This window comes from Carassius auratus, chromosome 32 (genome assembly GCF_003368295.1).
Source record: "Carassius auratus strain Wakin chromosome 32, ASM336829v1, whole genome shotgun sequence".
NCBI classification, from domain to species: Eukaryota; Metazoa; Chordata; class Actinopteri; order Cypriniformes; family Cyprinidae; genus Carassius; species Carassius auratus.
Window position 1 is genome coordinate 28,453,916 of NC_039274.1, and position 21,414 is coordinate 28,475,329.

The following is a 21,414-nucleotide window of genomic DNA, read 5'->3' on the forward strand; positions in this document are numbered from 1 at the left end:
ACTGAGTGTGATATATTGTGTAGAATCACTATAATATTGTGAATATAGTGCAGAATAGTATAGTATGGTATAATACAGGGATCTCTTTTGAGTTGTATGCCTAAAATATAAGCATGCACCTTTACCTTTCCCACGACTCCTGGAAAGTAGGACCAGTGTGAAGGACGACAGTTTCCACCCATTTCATCATCTTCTTGGAAATCAAGGTATGTAGAGCTTTATTACCGTCTATTGTGGATGTGACAATATCAAAATGTGTACTTCCACTGCAAATGGTGTAATTGTGCTCAGTATGTTGTGTAAACCAGTTTAGCCGGGAGGAATTAGATCCGCATTCCACCCAGAAAGCCATTCAGTTGTGATGTGAAGCTTCACGGTGTCAAAGACAAAAGATGATTTCCATACTGCAAAAATCCTTTTTATGGCATCTCCGTCTTTGTGGTCACCAGATGACTGGCATGGGACCAAAGCCAGAAGTTCGTGTGTGGAATTCATTGTGCTCAGGAAGTGTACGCAGACCCTACTGTGTCCAAACAATGCAGACTGGCAGCAAGTTGTTTTCATGCATGTGTGAAATTACAGCCCCTCGTATGTGGTGCCCAGCTAGTGGGCAGTTGTTTTATTTCAAGCCCCATTCATCAGCCATGATTCATCAGCTAAATGGTGTGAGAAATTGTAGAGGGTAGATATTTCACTCTCAAGATATGCTGTGCGAGAGGGTGGGAGTTTATCTATTCATTTAGACTACTTTTTAGAGGAAACAAGGAGAATGAAACCCTGTCAAAGTGTTATAATTGTGCAATAGGAGTGCTATAGCTATTTTAGTATTTTTTTTTTTAACTGTTTTAATATACAGTTAATAAATTTTTAGTTTTAGTGATTTTAGTACTTCTCATAACATTCTCATAACGTTCTAGCAAGGTTCTCTCAAAGTTTTGAACTAACAGTCGTATGTTAATTTGACATTTGTATAAAGTTATCTGCTCTTTGCCAACATTCTCAGAAACATTGAGTGTTTTATTTCTGAAGTGTTTTAGTTGGATGTTCATTTAATGTTTTTTAAAGTTACTACTCGTTTCAAAATGTACAGAGAAGATTCAAAAATAACATTCCCATAATGATTGCATATTCCCTTAACATTCAAATATTAATATAACAATATACATTTATTATTATTATTATATATATTCTTAATTACCGGTATGTCGACGTTCAGTGAACATGCTGTTTTCATAACTTAATAAAACGTACTGAGAACATATTTTTGTTAGCTTAAACTTTTTATTTTATTTGCGCTACATAAAAAAACTAAAAAAAAAAACTAATTCTAGTTCAGTAGAAACCAAAATATCATAGAGACTTTGGGTTTTGCATGGACAAGAACATTGCAAACAATGTTTAAAGCATCACACTGATGTTCCGGTGGCAGCTCCCCATGCTTGAACTTGAAATGGAAGCATAGCATGCACTTTTGAACGCAGTCCAACATTACAGCTCTGCAGAGCTGGATGTTTTATTGAGAGCTTTCAGCTAGTAGTTACTCGTGCAATGTGGGCAGGGGTCTTGTGTGTGAGTGTCAGTTATTTTAGGCTGTTCATTAAACACCTATGAGATGCAATGGCTGGCTTCAGGGTGACCTAGTTGAAGACAGGTGGAGGAGGACAGATGTCCTGTTGCACTGTGTGTGCATGTATGCATGTGAGTTTAGGACGCAGTGTTCGAATATGGCCAGTTCCTTCCTATTGCAACAGCCTTTTAGTCAGGTGTACGCCTGTCCTGTCTTGAAATGAGCTTTCTAGGTTGTAGAGTTTTTTTTCCAGTTTGGTCAGTTTTGACGATCTATTTCAGTTCGTATGTTGCTTTAGTTAGTAGATAGCAAGGCAGCACACTAGGTTTTGGCACAAAGCCCTCTGTATTCCCAGTGCCTGTATCTTTCTCTTATTCTCTCTCTTTCATCCTTTCTCTTGCCTCTGGGCTAAATCTAGGCCTGAGTTATAAAACAGCTTGTAACTACAGTCCACGCCTGACAACAACAGATACAATCCTTGAAAAATCACTAAAGTCTTATGAAAGAGTGCATGTTTTAGCACCTTATCACCAATGACTCACTTGTTTCAAGCTTGTTTCACAGTTAGAAAAATGTCATAAATGGCGTATCAAAAGCATCATGGACCTTTATTTCATGACTAACATATGAAGTCATTATTTGCTTGATTCCTTGACAAGCCTGTCTTATCAAAGCCATCTGTAATTATGAAAAGAGTAGTTCACTGAAAAAATAACATTCTGTCATTATTTCCTGTTGTTCCCAATCTGGTATTTTTTTTCAGTGGAACACATAACTTTATAGTGATCACGACTGTCAAGCAGTGTTGTTTTGGTATTATTTATACTGTACCTATACCATTATAGTGGTAACTAAAATTTTGAAGTATGTTTCAGTAACTTTGATTTGTGCTTTTGTCATTTAACTTTAATTTATTTTAATTTATTTAGGTACATTTTAGTTCAGTTAGTTGCCAAACCAGTATTTTAATTTTAAGTTTTACGTTTTTTATTTGCTTGTTTGTTCAAGTTCAAGTTTTTAGTCTTATATTTATATTTGACTTTATTTCAGTTTTATTTAAATGAACAGAAACACTATTTTTAATAGTTGTAGTATTAGTTAACAAAAAAAAATAAATTAGCCATTTAATAGCTTTGTGTTAAGAAAACATACGGCCAAAATGTAGTCATGAAATATACTCATTGTGATTAAAAATTTCTATTCAGTAGATATGAGGATTATCAGTCAATAACCTCTTGCATTTCAGTCTATTCCTTACACAAACTTATTACATGACTGCATATAGTATGGAATCCTGTTTTTGAAAAAAAAAAATGTAAATGTGATTTATAATCTCACAATTCTGAGTTTATATCTCAGAATTTTGCTAAATAAACTCAAAATTTCAAGATATATACCCAGAATTAATATAAACTAAGAATTGAAGATTTAAACTCAGAATTGCGAGATTTAAACAGAATTGCGAGATTTAAACAGAATTGTAAGATATAAACTCAGAATTGAAGATTTAAACTCAGAATTGAAGATTTAAACTCAGAATTGCGAGATTTAAACCCAGAATTGCAAGATTTAAACTTAGAATTGCGAGATTTACACTCAGAATTGCGAGATTTAAACTCAGAATTGCAAGATTTAAACTGAGAATTGTGAGATATAAACTCAGAATTGAAGATTTAAACTCAGAATTGCGAGATTTAAACTCAGAATTGAAGATTTAAACTCAGAATTGCAAGATTTAAACTGAGAATTGTGAGATATAAACTCAGAATTGAAGATTTAAACTCAGAATTGCAAGATTTAAACTGAGAATTGTGAGACATAAACTCAGAATTGAAGATTTCAACTCAGAATTGCGAGATTTAAACTCAGAATTGCGAGATTTAAACTTAGAATTGCGAGATTTACACTCAGAATTGCAAGATTTAAACTCAGAATTGTGAGATATAAACTCAGAATTGAAGATTTAAACTCAGAATTGCGAGATTTAAACTCAGAATTGAAGATTTAAACTCAGAATTGCAAGATTTAAACTGAGAATTGTGAGATATAAACTCAGAATTGCAAGATTTAAACTCAGAATTGCAAGATTTAAACTGAGAATTGTGAGATATAAACTCAGAATTGAAGATTTAAACTCAGAATTGCAAGATTTAAACTGAGAATTGTGAGATATAAACTCAGAATTGAAGATTTAAACTCAGAATTGCGAGATTTAAACTCAGAATTGCAAGATTTAAACTGAGAATTGTGAGATATAAACTCAGAATTGAAGATTTAAACTCAGAATTGCGAGAAATAAACTCAGAATTGAAGATTTAAACTCAGAATTGCAAGATTTAAACTGAGAATTGTGAGACATAAACTCAGAATTGAAGATTTAAACTCAGAATTGCGAGATTTAAACTCAGAATTGCGAGATTTAAACTTAGAATTGCGAGATTTACACTCAGAATTGCAAGATTTAAACTCAGAATTGCAAGATTTAAACTGAGAATTGTGAGATATAAACTCAGAATTGAAGATTTAAACTCAGAATTGCGAGATTTAAACTCAGAATTGAAGATTTAAACTCAGAATTGCAAGATTTAAACTGAGAATTGTGAGATATAAACTCAGAATTGAAGATTTAAACTCAGAATTGCAAGATTTAAACTGAGAATTGTGAGATATAAACTCAGAATTGAAGATTTAAACTGAGAATTGCGAGATTTAAACTCAGAATTGCAAGATTTAAACTGAGAATTGTGAGATATAAACTCAGAATTGAAGATTTAAACTCAGAATTGCGAGATTTAAACTCAGAATTGAAGATTTAAACTCAGAATTGCAAGATTTAAACTGAGAATTGCAAGATATAAACTCAGAATTGAAGATTTAAACTCAGAATTGCAAGATTTAAACTGAGAATTGTGAGATATAAACTCAGAATTGAAGATTTAAACTCAGAATTGCGAGATTTAAACTCAGAATTGCGAGATTTAAACTGAGAATTGCGAGATTTAAACTGAGAATTGCGAGATATAAACTCAGAATTGAAGATTTAAACTCAGAATTGCAAGATTTAAACTGAGAATTGTGAGATATAAACTCAGAATTGAAGATTTAAACTCAGAATTGCAAGATTTAAACTGAGAATTGTGAGATATAAACTCAGAATTGAAGATTTAAACTCAGAATTGCAAGATTTAAACTCAGAATTGTGAGATGTAAACTCAGAATTGCGAGATTTAAACTCAGAATTGCAAGATTTAAACTGAGAATTGTGAGATATAAACTCAGAATTGCGAGATTTAAACTCAGATTTGTGAGATATAAACTCAAAATATACTTTCAAAATATATACACAGAATTGCGAGATTTTAAACTCAGAATTGTGAGATTTAAACTTAGAATTGTGAGGTATAAATTAATTCTGACTTTTTTATCAGGATTGCAAGAAACAAAGTCCAAATTGTGAGGTAAAAAGTCACAATTACCATTTTAAATTTTTAATCTGTTGTGAAAATGGACTTCCATAATATAGTGCACAAGTCGTATTGTCTGATATGGATATATACATATAAATATAAATGCAAAATAAACATTTGTGTTATATGGAAAAATATCAGCACAGAATTTGCAACTATTTGTTTATTTATAGCTAGCACATTTTGGTCAAATAGTATTCATAAATAAAGCTGGCACACGACAGCCCACAGTGCACCTGTCGTGTTTTGTATGTCTAGTGCATCTGAGAATGTTTGTGATATTTCCAGTGCGTCTGAGCTTTGGCTTTGGCCTGCTGCAGTCGGGGGGATTGCGGCGTTCATCCACATAATGTCATGACACTTACCTCAGCTCATTTCCATGTAAATGAATAACTACACGGGATGTGGAATATTGACATGAATATTGAAAACAGCGAGAAGATGGCAAGTGAATGTAATGATTTCTATCTGCAAGAGGCCCATCTCCATTTATCACGGAGTTGGAGTCAATTGAAAGGTGTAAACGAATTTGAGTTACTTCTCATGTGCGTAAAATTTGATAGATGGGTTAATTTGTGCCTGAGGTGTAAATGTAGGGTCTGTTAAGATTTGCTAATTGGTTAATTCTAGGCTCTGGTTAAGCCATACCTGTATGCTGTCATGAGTTTAAAGATGCACTTCAATGTCAGATTGTAGTGCATTTAGTGCTGATTGAATTTTAAGTCTCAAGAGGCTGTGAATTGCATAGCTGTGTGTTAAAAACGGATGGCATGTGGTTTTAGCTACGTCAGTTTATTTATGATTCAGGCCTGGCCTGTTCATAACAAAACAGGAATTCTTCCATAAGGCAAATCAGTGATTTAAATAACCGGACATATCTAGATTACCCCTGAAGATGAATGGCTGCTTTGGTTGCCTTGTATAAACAATATGATTTTGGCCATTTGCACGTTACAAAGTGCACTAATGCATACAAGCATCTGCGCATTCACAAGATCGATGAAATTCACCCTGATGAAATTTTCCACCTTGATCATAAACGGACCCATGTGCATTCATTACTTATGACCAAAGATCGTCTGAATCCATTCCGAAGAGTCTCAAGGTTATGAACTTGCAGGTGTATCCTGACAGCACCATATCTCTTGGATGGTGTATAATCTCTCAGTTCACGAAATGAACAGCAGGTTTGTCAGCCCTGACGCCTGTCAGAAGGTAGAGTAATTCATTGGCTGTCAGAAGGCAAGCAACAGCCTTGTTTTCAACGCAGACTGTCAGATGTTACCAACAAACAAGGTAAATTGAAAAAGCTTGAGGAATACCAACAGCTCTTAAAACTGAAGTAAAATAGGAGTCCTTTGGCTTCCATTGGAGAAATGCATTTTTGGCAGTGAAGACATGATGAATCTTGCGGTGTCGTCTCCTAACAAGTCGTAAAAACTAACCACCGCTAAGAAACATTTATTCATTCTTATTATACAAAGAATCCTGAAAAAAGTATCATAGGTTTCAAACAAATATTAAGTTATATTAATATATATATATATATACACACACGCACATACACATACATGTATATACACATATCTGGAAAAAAGGCATTTTGCTTCCATTCTGCAAAAGCATTTCTGGCAACTGAAGATGTTTTATGAATCTTGTAGTGTCATTTCGCAACAGGTCGAACAACTAGCCACCAATTTGTGGTAAAGGAATGCATTGCGGACTTGACTGCTGTCAGGAAAATGACTGGTGACTGTGAACCCGTGTATACCTGGCAGGAGCAAACACCTGCTCCAAGCCACTAATGTATGGGTTGCTAGGAAAGACAGTGAGATTGCTGCATGAACCTGTAATGATACAGACAGTAGTATTCCCTCAGGATGCATGTTAACAGAAGTGTTGCATGCACAAGGGCCACTCGCTTTCTGCAAGACTGACTCGTAGACCATCTAGGGATCTTTGTTCCCCAAGACGGAGAAGGGTATCAGACCTCTTACTGCCATCTTTATCTGTAGTTGGGGTTGGAGCTCTGCCATCTGCTGACAGACAGAAATGGAGCCATATGTCTGAGAACACCCTGACCATCCTCAACGTGCATGTGAGGGAGTCTGTTATCCTTGCGACGTTTACATGTTATTTTTTTTTTGCCGATCCTAACAGCACAGTCACAGGGTTAAATTATAAATAACGGTGGCAGATAGACAAGAACATGCAACAAAAGATGATTTATGGCATGAGAGATGCCGCTCAAGTGTTTTCTCATGTGAATTGCTCGTGTTTGTCGGGATGCTGATTATTGATTCTGAGGGGGGTTTAGTTTGGGGGAGACGCGGGTGATCTGTAATTCAGCTGTATCCTGATAAACAACAGCAGCAGGGGGTTTGTTGATTAGAAACTATTGTTGAGACAGATCTGGGAAAATGGAAATCAGAATTGTTTGTTGAATTTTAAACTCAACTGAAATGATTCTAGTGATCCTCGCAAAGCAATCCCAGACTTGTATATTTGGAGTTCAAATGGTCCGTTTTTGAATTCATGTCTTTTACACATGAGTTGAGAAACTATGGGTCGCACTAACTCGGGTGCGCACTAGGCATGAAACACTCTTTATTGGGATCGATGGTTGCAATAAAAACCTTTAACATCCATGGAAACTTTCCATTCCACAAAAGGTTATTTTATAGTGAAAAGGGGTTCTTTAGATTCTTAATATGTTCTAGACTCTAAGAACTGTTTACTGAAAGGTTCTTTGGGGAACCAAAATGGTTTTTCCATGGCATATCTGTGAAAATCCTCTTTTAAAATATTAATTTTAAAAGGTGCAACCAGTTGATATCACTCGGTTCCATAACCTCTTAAAGGTTCAATGTAAAGGAAATAGCAAGAAATCTTTTCTTCCATATTATGCCATACTTCAGAGTGAAATGGGTCATTGAAAAGGAAACGATATAAGTCGGGATTTAGTTATAACCGTTGGTTGTTGATTGGTTGGAGGCAAATCTGGAAGCAAGTTTGCAGTGGATTAAAAGAAAAGAGGTGGGAGTTTAGCTGAAAAAATGATTGAAGAAGTCCAGCATATGTTACTAGAGAGAGGTCAGAAGTTTCACCTGAAGAGTTTTTGACTTTTTGATAATAAAGGAAATTGGATGAATCGTTCACCATAAGAGTAATACCATGCTTTTAAAAAGTAATTACAAATAATAAAAAATATCCACTTTAAAAGCTCAAGCTCTTTACAGTCAGGTTGATTCTGATTTGCTGACAGTTTTTATTTTTTTATCATTCATAAGCTGAAAAAATCTCAGCTGTGATTCCAACTATATCGTTCTCTGTGTTGTATTCATTACAATTGTGGAGTGGAATCCCCTGTGCTCATAGATTTAGAATGATTATTAAAACTTTATCATTATAGTTCTCATACGTGTTATAAAATTATGACATTGTGGTGAATGTAGTCTTCACATGCGTTTAGTTTACTTTGGAGTTTTTGGTCTATTAGATCTTAGCAATTGTTTCAAGCAGTTTGCCAGAAAAGGCTGTCTGGGGTAAATTGAATTAGAAAATCTCTAAGTACACCATTATTAATGGCATAACATTAACATTTCTGCATGCTCCCGGTCACATTTATTATACCACAATACATTTCTCATTGCCGTCTCTAAATTAATTGCCTTTGGAGAGCAGCTCACGTTCTTTGCATCTGTTGCCTGCACCTGTGTCATCACCATTCTGTGTGTGTAAAGTTAGTCTGAAAATCCAAAGGGACAAATATTTCAATAGCACAATGAAACCAGTATCTTCTCCTCCTCTAGTTTGTTGCCTAGCTACAGTAGTAAACCTATGCCATTGTTGATGAAGTGCCTAACAAACCCAAAAAGTACATCGCACTTGCCTTATGTTTTCTCCAAATTCCTAAAATAGCACCTGCTGAGGAAGATGCATTACTTACATAAGCACTCACTCTAAAACACAAAGCCAAAGCTGCTTCCCCAGGGCAAATCCAGCATCTGCTTGTTCCACTTGGCTGGATGCTAAAATGTGCTTCATATATTAGCTTGTGACCCTTAACCCTTGAGGGCATGTTTAAGGTCTTGTAAAATATTGCAGCTTGCCTGAGACAGAGAGCTAAATATAGTCATTCGGCCTTGTTATTGTGTTAGTAAGGTGTTTAACAGCTTGTATTTAGATATTATTCTGATACAGATATCCTACAGATAGATATCCTGCTGTTAATGTGAAATAGTCATCCGTCTGAGTACTGTAACAACCCTTAAACTTTTGATAAGCTTAGCACGGTGGCTAATTGCCAACCTGTCAACATAAATGGCGGCATGCTAACTTTAGCCATTCAATGCATAAGAAGCAAATGCAGCAATTTTATTACACCCACTCCTCATTTATACCTGCCTATCAAATGTACCAGTCACTATCAGGAAGTGGCTACTACAGGAACGCGTCTGATTATAATAGTTTATGAGAGAATTTCTGCTAATCTGCTAATCCTAACAATTTAGCGTCTACATTGTTCAGTATGTAAGAAACGCAACCTCTGGAATACATGCATTACTGAGAGTTAATTGCCTCTCTGGGGTGACAACTGGTTTATTTTCCGTTAGTGGAGAATCAAATCATGGGGACACATTTAGCATGCTTGTTTCCCCTCCATCATGTTGAAGACCCCTCAATGAGCGCTAAAAGTGTGTTGTGGTGTCACGAATGTCAAGCAAGCTCTGTGTTCTGTTGGTGTATATTGACCACATGTTTGTCCACTGAGGTGACACACCCATTTATCAAGTCCTTGAAATGCAATCTACAGTAGATTGTATCGTGTGCCACTGAGTACATTTCTTACTAGAGGCCAAAGACTGCCTGTTTTCCTCAGGGAAATGATCACAGACAAGGTCAGAAGTGATCTGTGTCTTGCTTCAGATCATATTTTACTTACTGCCTATATATATATATCATATAAAACTGAATAGTTTTATGCTGCATTGACAGAACACTGTATTACATTAAGTTATTATTATTATTTGGCATATGGCATCTTATGTTTTAAGCATAAATCTACCAACAATGTTTAAAACTAGTAATGGGGATGTGCATTTAAAAAAAAAAAAAAAATTGTGTGTGTGTACATTACTCTAAGTCTTGCATACACTTCTCAAGTAAATTTGTCTTGGTTTAAAAAGCTTCTGATATTTTCACTGGAGAATAAGATAAAAATACTGAGAAAATAGTGTGAAAAAATGCAGTGCACACTGCTTGTGCTGTATGTTGTTGCATGTACAAAAAGATTTGATTCATTGCCTACTAATCTTGCATCAAACAACATGTTATGCTTATCAATTTAACTCCGATTGCATTCTCACAAATCCAGTGAAGCATTCAGGACATTTCTTTGGCCAATGCAGTATAGATTCTTCACCATTTAGTCTTAAGCATTTAAGTTTTCAGATGTTCAAGAGTTTTTTTTTTTTTTAACAAAATGAAAATCATTCAGTTTTAGCATTTTCAAAAAAAATATAAAATAAATAAAATTACATCAGGTTCTGTGCAGTTACAGTTGGTTTGGGTGCGAAATGGCACTAATTAATAATTTATGCACTAATAATTTGTGTGTTGCACCAGTAAACCATTTATATTTGATAGTTCCTTAACATTTATTATTTAAAAATACAGTTTGTTCTATTAAATGGTTATGTATCACCTTTGCTGTATCATTGTATCAGTAAAAACAAAAGAGAAGGTTTTAACATGCATAAAATACATGACCAAAGAACTTCTGTATACAGATTAAAATGATGCTTATTGGGTCAGTGCTTATTGTTTACTAACCAGCTGAAGTGGGAATTTTTACATCCCAACTTAAGATGCATCCTGACCCAGCACTGTTAATAGTACATTTCCAAACCTGTGTTCTCAATATCTTGATTTCCATTCACAACAACCCATCAATCAAAAAGTTAGTTGGCAAGTCCTTGAGAGGAATTATCATTAATATGATTTTTTTTTAAAGGGAGCATAAAATCAAGCGATTGGCGGAGGTAGAACGTAGCAAGGCTCAGGCGAATGGAGCGATGAGTTGATCTACGGCCTTAATTTCCACCATATGGCCTTGAGTGTAAAAGTTATTGCTTGATTTCAAACACATGCTTTTTCAGGCCAGTAAACCTACAGGATTGTGGGATGTCAGTCAAGTCTGCTCCCAGTGAACTGGAATTAGCTATTAGCCAGCGTGCTGTTGTGTAACTCTGACTTACGGCTGGATTTTTGCCCGAGTGTTGAAGCCAAGTCTGCAGCCCTGGAGCTCCACCACGAGATCCCGCTTCGGATAAACGCATCATCCATTGTCTGATACATGCACAGCTTCATGAGGGACTCCCCTGTCATCATTTCAGTCACTTCGCTAACACAATCTTTGTTAAAAACCAATGGAAGGCCTTTTTGTCTGCGACCACCTTGGGTGACTTAAGCGGATTTGCAATTAGAATAATTCACAATCATCCATTAAATCTTATAAAACAACACTGAATTAAAGAGAGATACAAGAGACCGAGCAATTTAAATAGGAAAGGTGGGAAGAAACGAGTGCAAAGTACGTCTGAAAGCGATACTTAAACCATACCTATAACCTGATTTAGGGGGCCACATGTGGTCTGAGGGGACAAGAGAAAGATTTGCAAATAATTAGTGGCTCTTAATTGAATATTTTCCTCCTTTTGTTCGACAACGTTTCATTTACAATCCCTCAATCGTTCTACCTTTCGTGCCTCCAGTGTTTTCAATAAGATTAGCACTGCGGTTTGAGGTGTATCCCCTGCAGATACACACTTTGGTCGCTGGAGATTATGAAAGTATGCTATTGTGTTTTGAAGTCAAACAGTGTTAATGGTGCACACATCAAACCTTATAGTAAGGTATTGAAACTCTTGAATAGACGAGGAGGAATGGTAAGTCTGAAGGTCTGTTTTTGTCTGTCTTGGCTGCTATTTTTTTTTTTATTTATATATATCCTTGGGTAAAGGACAACTTTTGTCTGGATTTATGAACACTAATGGCGTTTTTTAGCTACTGATGGAGTTTTCAATTGTTTGCTTGTTTGTTTTGTATCAGAAGCAGATTTTTTCCCCTCTGTGACCTTCAGCCTCATGCACTGAACAGATTGAGCAGTTTATTTGTACAGTGATTCACACTAGTGCTGACGTGTTGGCTTTGTGCATGTGTGAGTTTCTGTTTGAGCTAACCTGGCAACTATCACTCTCTCAGCTTGGATTTATCTGTTTTCGCCGTCTCTCTGGCTCACTCCCATTATTCTTTCATCTAAAAAGGCAACTCAAAGCCAACATTCTTCCCTTTATTGCTTCAGCTCCCCCTTAACAGTATTAAAACATTTATCCGTGTCAATGCATTAGATATCTAAACATGAAACCAAGTAGCATTTGTGCTCAAATCACGCGGGTGTTTTTTTTTGTTTTTTTTTCGCTTAATGACTTCTAATCAACTGGTGTTTTGGCGATTTTTAGTGGATATTTAAAGTTCAACCTTAAATCTCCCTAGCATACAAAATTATTTCAGGTCAGGCAGGAAATATAAGCAATAGTATTTAATGTCATACCCGAAAACATCTGTTTTTAGTAAATTGTTACAGTGCATTTAACGTTTTGTTATAAGCATTTGCAATTTACATTGTTCATCTGTTATACCATCAGAATTAGGCCGCCTCCCTCTCCTTCCAAAACCCACCAACCCGATCTCACGGCAATTCGTAAATTTTTCACAAGGTGGCTTATTCGTACGAATTCGTACGACCACATTCGTACAAATTCATACGTTTGTTGCCAAATCGTACATATTTTACGAGTTGCACAATTCGTATGAATTTGTACGAATGACTTACACCTAACCCCGCCCCTAAACCTAACCGTCACTGGGGTTTAGACAAATCGTATAAAATCGTACGAATAAGCCACCTCGTAAATTACGTACGAATTGGTCGTGAGATAGCGTTGAACCCACCATCCAATGACATCAGCAAAACCTCATTTGCAAAATGATTGACAGACAGAAAGTGGTTTTGATTGGATAAAAAGTGTAGTTCTCTCCCCTTGACTAGCTTAAAATGTCTGCTTTTGCTGTTTTTTTTTTATTTCGAAGATGCCATTTGATTTGACATTTTGTTATCTAACGCAGTGACATTTAGACATTTGTAAGTCTAACTTGTCCAACTACTTCTCTAGATTCAACTCAATCCACAACCTCCCAAGACAAGTCCCGGCACCAGCTCCTGAAATCAGCTGGCTGCTCGGACTGACCTATGGGTCAAGTCAATAGTCTCTCTGAAGTCCACACACATATATAGCTTACAGCAGCAGGTGCCGCTGGCAGTACAAAAGGCCCAGCTATGTCGCAGCTGCAGTGCATCAGCAGAAAACACATCACCACATACATTTGCTGGTGTAAATCGCAGCTGAAGTCTGCCAAGATACACCGCGCCTAACCTCCAGAAGGCTGTGTCAGGCAGAATGCTCATACTTGAGGGTGAGTGATTTGTTTTGGGTTGTTACATGCTCTAATGGCACCTTAACACCTGAGGAGAAGATAAAAAAATCCTAATGATTATGTGCAATAATATCAGTTAAATTAATAGCATTAATGAAGTCTGTTGGCAACCCATTTTTGTGAATGCAAACACGTATTTGAGAAAATATATATTTATTCAGATACCTTCAAATGTGAACCACACATCTGTTAAGCTTTGAAACTGACTGTTTAATCAAAGTGCTAACATCTAATTTAATGCATAATTTAGTGTTTCAAATAGAAAAGTCTGTATTCACTGTATAGAAAGCAGTCTGTATTCACTGATGCAGTGCCATTTAAAAGTTTGGGATTGGTGAATGTAATCTCCTATGCTCATCAAGGTTGCATTTATTCAATTATAAACACAGTAAAAAAAAAAAAAAAAAAAAAAAAAAAAAAAAAACAGGAATATTCTGAAATATTATTGCCCTTTCAAAAAACGTTTTCTTTTTTTCCATGTATGTTAAAATATAATTTATTCCTTTGATGCAAAGCTGTATTTTCAGCATCATTACTCCAGGCTTCAGTGTCACGTGATCAATCAGAAATCATTCGAAAATGTGCCTAATTTGCTTCTCAGGAAACATTTCATGTTTTTATCAATGTTGATTAATATTGCTTGGGAAACAGTTTTTGAACCGTTTTTGATGAACGGAAAGTTCAAAAGAACACCATTTATTTGAAATGTAAATAGTTTTTAACCTTATAAATGTATTTCCTTTCCCTTATAAATGTAATGCATGACTCATATTAATTTAAAAAAAAAAAAAAAAACTACTGACCCTATACTTTTGAATGCTGGTGTATGTAAGATAGCTGAATGTAAAGATGGACACGTGCATGTCACAATCGTGTTTCACAGTCTGGTGTCCCTTGCGTGCCGCGGGTCACTGGTGGAGGCTGAAGGCGGCTCCTGCCGGAGGAGGTTGAATGCCTCCAGCAGTGCATTCAGAAAGCACCGCGGGGAGCTCGCGTTAGTTACGCATGTATGTCACATTATGTAAGCCTCATGTATGGAGAAATGCCCCAATGCAGAAATAACTCAATTAAGTCTGTTTTCTAACCCCCTCTATCGTTTTTTTCTCATTATATAACATAACTGATGATTTTGACAAGATTGTTCCACCAGTGCTTTGTGTTTAAACGCAGAGTTTTGGTCCCAGGGCAATGGAAGAATGTAAAAATTGTAGGGTAATGGGTATTTATGGAGATGAGGAGATCCGGGTCTGTGTTATACTGGGAATTTACCTTTCACCAAGCCAGTTTAAGGCTTTAACCCCACTGACCAGAGGATCTCAGACCGTCTGAGCTGCTGTTGAGTTACTCAGTATCACATTGCAGCTCAATGTTGCAGTGCACTCTTTGATCAGAATGCATGTTCCCTGCAAATCAGCCCATGACTAAAAACCAGAGACGCTTTTCATAATCTTTGATGACATATGTCCATTTTCATTGAGGAGAGTAAGGTGACAATACTGCTCCATTACACAACTTTCCACATGGTTTTATTGACATACTCTGAATGCAATATATTGTTTATTGACATCCCCCCCCCCCAAAAAAAAAAAAAATTATCATTTTTTTATTCATTTAAAATATTTTTTTTAATAATTTTGTATTCTCTATATTTCTATTTCTTATGGATATTTAATTGAATTTTATATAAAGCACTTTGAATTACCTTTGTCTATGAGATGTGCAATATAAATAAACTTGCCTTGCCTTAAGCATTGGATACATGCATGAAAGTCATTAATTTTGACACCTTCCTCTCTTCTGACAACCAGTATCCATCTTTCCCCTCTTTCTCTCTCTCTGTTTGGAAATGTTGGAAATTTGGCAATGGCTTTGTTTTTGTGTTTGTTTGTTTGTTTTTTTTCTTTTTTAGCTATAGTAGCAAAAGGCAATGCTGCAATAATGTTTGCAATAATAGGAATACATACCCTTATGAAACAAAAATATATTGCAGTATATTGGAAAATATCATTTAATATATTAGGCATATATTCTTATATATATTTATTTTTTCTAATATATTGAAAGTGGCAATCATTTGTATATTTTGCAATATATTATATAATATATGTATCATTAATATATTATTAAATGTATTCAGATATATAATATATTAGAAAATAAAAAGGGAAAATAATATATTACAATATATGACAATATATTTTAAGAAATATATTGGTAAATATATTATCCTTTCGTATGGGTAGATTGTTATTGGTAGCTGAAATCTCTCTCTCTCTCTCTCTCTCTCTCTCTCTCTCTATCTATCTATCTATATATCTTTTTTTTTTTTTTGAAGATGTACACAAAAATATGGACACTACTATTCAATAGTGTGTGGCCAGTGAGATTATTTAAAAATAATTTAATACTGTAATTCAGTCTAGTCTTTTCCAAAAGGGTAATTTTATCTCATATTTTTTTCTGTTCATCACTTAAACGTTCTGAAATGATTTTGTCTAAGACTATGGAAATTCGAGTAGCGTCGTCTGTGGACTGTGTGTGATTGTGATGCTCCAGTTGCCTTGCAATCCTGCCGTCCAACGGCGGTTCTGGATCTCAGGTGGTCACGGTAATTACCAGAAATGATTTGACTTGATCGTTGCATCTTTTCTGTATGCTGCCGCTCTAGATTCTCAGCTGTGGAGGTAGCTGTAGCTCCGCTGGTCTTCCGGCGCGTAATTAGGAGTCTACAGGTGCAACAATAGTCCCAGCGGAGGGCCGGAAGAATGATTGACGCTAATGAATTTGGTACAATGGTGTAATCAGTGCTGAACATGGCCATGTGGGTGTATGTAAGGTGCCTGTGTGTGGCTTTCTAAGCTCTTTTGTTCTGTGTGAATTCTGTCCAGGTCTGCTGGGATGCTCTCTGCACGGCCTGTCCAAAATCTCTGCCTTACCTTCACACCGATGCCTTTCTTTCGATCCTATTCTCTCCTTTCTCTTTCATCCTTGCCATCTCTTTTACATGGGGTTTTCACATTCAGATTCCTCTACTTCACAGTCCTTATCTGCTGTCTGGTTGCTGTATTGTGTGAAATGCTGAAATATGTTTCTGTTCAAGACATTATGTGCATGTGAAGAGTTTGTCTCTGTGGTAAATGGCTGAAGTAAAGTCAAATGGCTTTGGAACATTATTAGGGTACGTAAATGATGACAAAATGTTCATTTTTGGTGGATTATTCCTTAATACCCACAAGTAAATTTCCCCTTTTTAAATATTATTCAGGGAATATCATTTCACATCCGCTTAGAAAACCATTTGGTCTTGACTCTATATTTATAAAGCATGCATTTAGTAAAATACAGTAGTAAAATACATTTGTAATAGATTCAAACTGCTCCAGTAGCCCTTTTCTCCACTTCTCTCGATGTAGCCAGACACTGACCCACATATCTAACCTTTTTCTCTAGGGATGGTTAGTTTGCTTGGCTGTTAGAAAGCACCGACCCTGTACTTTATGACCGCTTTAGGACCTAATTTTGACTCCACGGCTATAATTCAAACCTCAATTACCGAATACTTCAGAGATCACACACATTTCATGTAAACATACCCTCTGATATTAAAAATATACTTGTGCCATTCACAAATATGAGTATGACTGTGTAAATGGCTCACACCTGTGTCTGTGGCGCCAAACTTGCATTATTTCAAGTCCCTTTATGTCTGAATCTTTGGAGTTTTTTTAATCACAGATTCTGTGTTCCTCTCCAACAATCAGGAGGAGATGGTCCCTGTAATCAAGGTCACTCCACATGACAATCATAAGAAACACTGTGGCTCTTTGTAAAGAACATAAAGTCACTGTTTGCCTTGTTTACAGCTGAGGACCTTCCACAGCTATCCAGGCCTAAATGAAATCAAATCTGAACCTATTTACCCATGTTTCTTATATAATTCTGTTTTGTACGCTCCTCTGTATATGTAAATGCACATGCGTATGTATATGTAATGTATATAGTGTGTGTATTCTATGCATATGTCTACATGTACTATATACATTTATGCCTATGCATATGTCTATATTTATGTGTATATGTAATAAGTACACAAGAAGTGATTCATTTTAAGGCTTAGCTAAAAATAATGTTAACTTGGTATATGTTGATTCAGCTTCGACTGATTCAGGGAGTTTTTTTATGATATACACATGCACTGATCACTCATGTGTAAGATCAGGGATATATATATATACATATATATATTTGCATGCATATAGTTTTTCATTGTCTTTTAGGGTACATTTGCATTTCCTTGTCCTCTCCTGCATCCTCACATTCTCTGTGTTCTGGCTTAAGAGGGTAAATCTGGGAAGAGGCAGGCCCAGGCATCAGGGGTTTGGTTTGGTTTTGTTTTGCGGTCCTGTGGGACTTGTGTATTGTTTTGCGGTGCCTTGGCTTTGAGCTCTAGGGTGCGCAGTGGGACGAGCAGAGCTCGAAAGATGTGTGTGTGGCATTTTCTCCAAGGAATGAGAAAGGCAGTGCCTTCTCACTAAATTTGGATGAGAAAATAATAAACAGTACAAAAATAAAACAAAACAAATATTATGTAATATGAGATCAAATAGTGTGCAATCAATTCTCTAAAGTTTCACACGAGCAGATGAGGTTTCAGAGGGAAGGAGCATCTGCTTTGAGCTCACCGCGTCTCATAAGACACATTACGTGCAACCTAGTAATCCGATGGTAATCCAACTGGAAGCTGAGTTTGAACAAAAAACATCATGGGTTGCACTTTATTTTACAGTACGTGTACTAACGTGTACTTATAGTGTATTTACAGTATATTTATCTAAGAAAGTTCTGTTAACACAAGGTATCTACGTGGGGTAGGGTTAGATTTGGGGGTAGGTTCAGGGTTAGGACCTAGTTATTACATAGTTATTGTAATCACTATAATAAGTACATAGTATGTACATGAGGAACAGGACTGTAAAATAAAGTGCTACCACATCATGTATAAAGCACCTCAGTCAAAATAAATAAATAAATAAATAAATATCAATATATATAATTTAGCTTGATCCAAATTAAGTGCATTTCCAACAGAGATGCTATACTGTACATCTTAAATAATCAGTTAAATAGACCAATAATTAGATTGTAAATATCTGAATTTAACCGTTAAATTAAAACATATTTTACAGAGACATTGTGCTCCATATAAACATTGCAGTTGGATTAAATTTATTTGAAAAAACAATTATGCAACTAACTTGGAATTTTATTTTTAGGTCACAGGCCGCAATAGAGAGGGAAATTCAGTACTGCAACATTGTCATACAAAAATGTAGAAATAAGTTTACTGATGATGTAATGTTCCATAAGACGTGACGTAAATGTCAAATAAACTAAGACATGAATTTACATTGGAGTGGAGAGTCTGAAGACTCGTCATTTCGAAAGTTCACTTTTGCTGTGTGTGTGTTGTACTGAAAACAAAATCCATGTTTCAGTCTGGCATCTGACTGGTGTCAAGAAGGAGAGGGGGCGGTACTGGCAGAGATAAAGATTGACTGACACATACTGAGAAACCGGAGATGGAGGGAAGAGTGTGAGATGTAGAGAAGACACTCGACGAAGTCGTAGACAGGACAGATGGACAGACAGACAGACAGACAGATGGGAGGAAGAACGTGTGTGTCTTCATAGGCCGGTCATACTGTGCTCTCAAGTTGTAGTGCGGACAGAAATGTGAAATAGAGGGGACAAATTCCCTACCACAATGTGACGCTGTCTAATAATTATAACTGCAAAAAGAGCCCAGTAAGGGACGTGAACAAACCAGTCAGTCTTCATGAAAGTCTAATGCTGAGGCCATGATACTCTCATAATCGATATTTCCCGCCTGCTGGAGCTAAGTTTAGCGTACAGATGGGATGGACAGGGGATAATAACCATGACAAAGGAAGGTATCTGTTAGAGAAAGAGTCGAAGAGGCATAATAATGCACAATCAATCACCCTTTCTCCATTACAAAGCACAACTATTGATCGCTTCAGCATGTTTTTTCATATTTGTTGTATTGCCGTTATTTTTTACAGGTTGCATGACAGTCATAACTCTGACCTTCACATTGTTGTAGAGCCTGTTTGGCACTGTTTGATCCTAATTTAACATTTTTGGCTCTAGTGTGTGTTTGAATGGCTGCCAGTGTGTTATTGACTCGGGTTGTGTTGTCAAGCGGAGCTAAAACCACCAAAGACATAAAGCCATGACAGCGTCAATATTCAGATTAGTGCTTCATCGATGTGAGTTGTTTTTTTTTTTTTTTCAGTGGCAACTTGTTAAACTTTTACATTTTGTCTTTCATAATTGGTGGAATTCTTTTCACAAATCTTTCTTCTGTCAGTCAGATCTCGTTCAAAAAAATTAAAATGTTATCCTGTCAGATCGAATACTTCATGCTTACAATGCAATGTTATTTAAAACGAAGCAGAAAAAGAGTGGGCATACATATGCAACATGCTACTGTTGATTACCTAAGCGTATTTCTTTGCACTTATTGCATGAAAATCATAATTTTGATCTTCAATGTAGAATCCTTTAGCATATTTGTTCTAACTTAGCATGTTTAACTGTAGAGATCAACTGTTGCTTGGTTGCAATGTCAAAACTCTTCTTATTAACTCAAATCTGGTCGACAGTTTGTCCAATGCTTCACGTTAAGAATGCATTGTCATTTGTTTTGTCTGCCACCGGCCAAGTTCCTTATTTAGAGCTCAAAAGGTTTAAGTGGAATGTCCACACGTGTTTTGACATTTGCAGCTGTCAGTTCAAAATGCAATTAGTTTGGTTTTCTAGACGTGTTTGAATGCGTGGGTCAAACATCTCAGGTTGAGTCTTGCTGCTCTCCTCGCTGGTGATTAAGACTTATGTAATGTTTTGTGGCTGGATGTGGAGTGGACTGAGAGAGTCTGTATATATGTGGCGACTGCGTGTAGAAACTTGCCAGAGAAACATAGCGTAAAAATGATAGCAATGCAAAGCGAGTCCAAGAACTCTAGTCTGCAGTTTCTCATAGCTGGTGTTATGACTGCTTTCTTATGCTTTGGACTCCCTAATAAGGGACACGGGGTGCTTTGTGGAGCTTGCTTTTTTTTAAGAATCATTATGCATGAACATCAAAGAAGCGTTGTCTCTCCCGCCCCCCGAAACACAACAAACACGCATTTGCACACACAATCACGCTCTCAAAGTTCACAGCTTTGAGTTTCACCCCCACTAACTCTTTACCTACATTTTATAATTAGTGTCTGCTCTTAATTGGCCGCGCGGCGGTGGGTTGCATGTTAAGATCTGTAACAAAATATTCCACCTGCCCTGGCATGACCTAATTATCCCGAGCTCTTACAAACACATCTCGAAATTCAGAAAAAGTGTGATGTGTGGGGATGTGCTTCACTTGGAAAAATGTTGCTCATTACGAATTTACTGCAGTCTAATTTGGAAAACCACTGGCGGCGAGACAGAGACAAATTGTGGATAGATGAGTTTGTTTTCAGGTGTGTGTGCAAAGGTGTTTTCCGTGTTTGTGAGCATCACGCTCCTTTGTTGTGAACACTGGTTTCACTGACCTGGTGCATGTAAGATGTTTGCATGCACATATGAATGAAAAGTGGACCATTAAACCTTTAAATGACAGATGGGGAAAGAGGGATGCTGGACTTTTCCCCCGATTTATTTGGGTCAGATTGCTGGCTGTCTCCGTAGACCGCTGGAAGGTCATGAAACGTTCCTCAAATACTCTTGCAACGCCTCGCCTTTGGCTTGCACTGAATG

General features: G+C 36.4%; 1 protein-coding gene across 2 annotated transcripts in view; it reads left to right on the forward strand.

Moving 5' to 3' along the window:
• LOC113052010 (cell migration-inducing and hyaluronan-binding protein-like) overlaps nt 1-21,414 on the forward strand; it is a 112,228-nt gene that overhangs the window by 647 nt on the left and 90,167 nt on the right. Inside the window, exon 2 of one of the 2 annotated variants that reach the window (XM_026216253.1) lies at nt 151-206. The exons of the other annotated variant lie outside the window; for it this stretch is intronic. The gene's annotated coding sequence lies outside the window, so the exon portion shown is untranslated. The remainder of the gene's footprint in view (nt 1-150; nt 207-21,414) is intronic. 2 annotated transcript variants of the gene reach the window in all.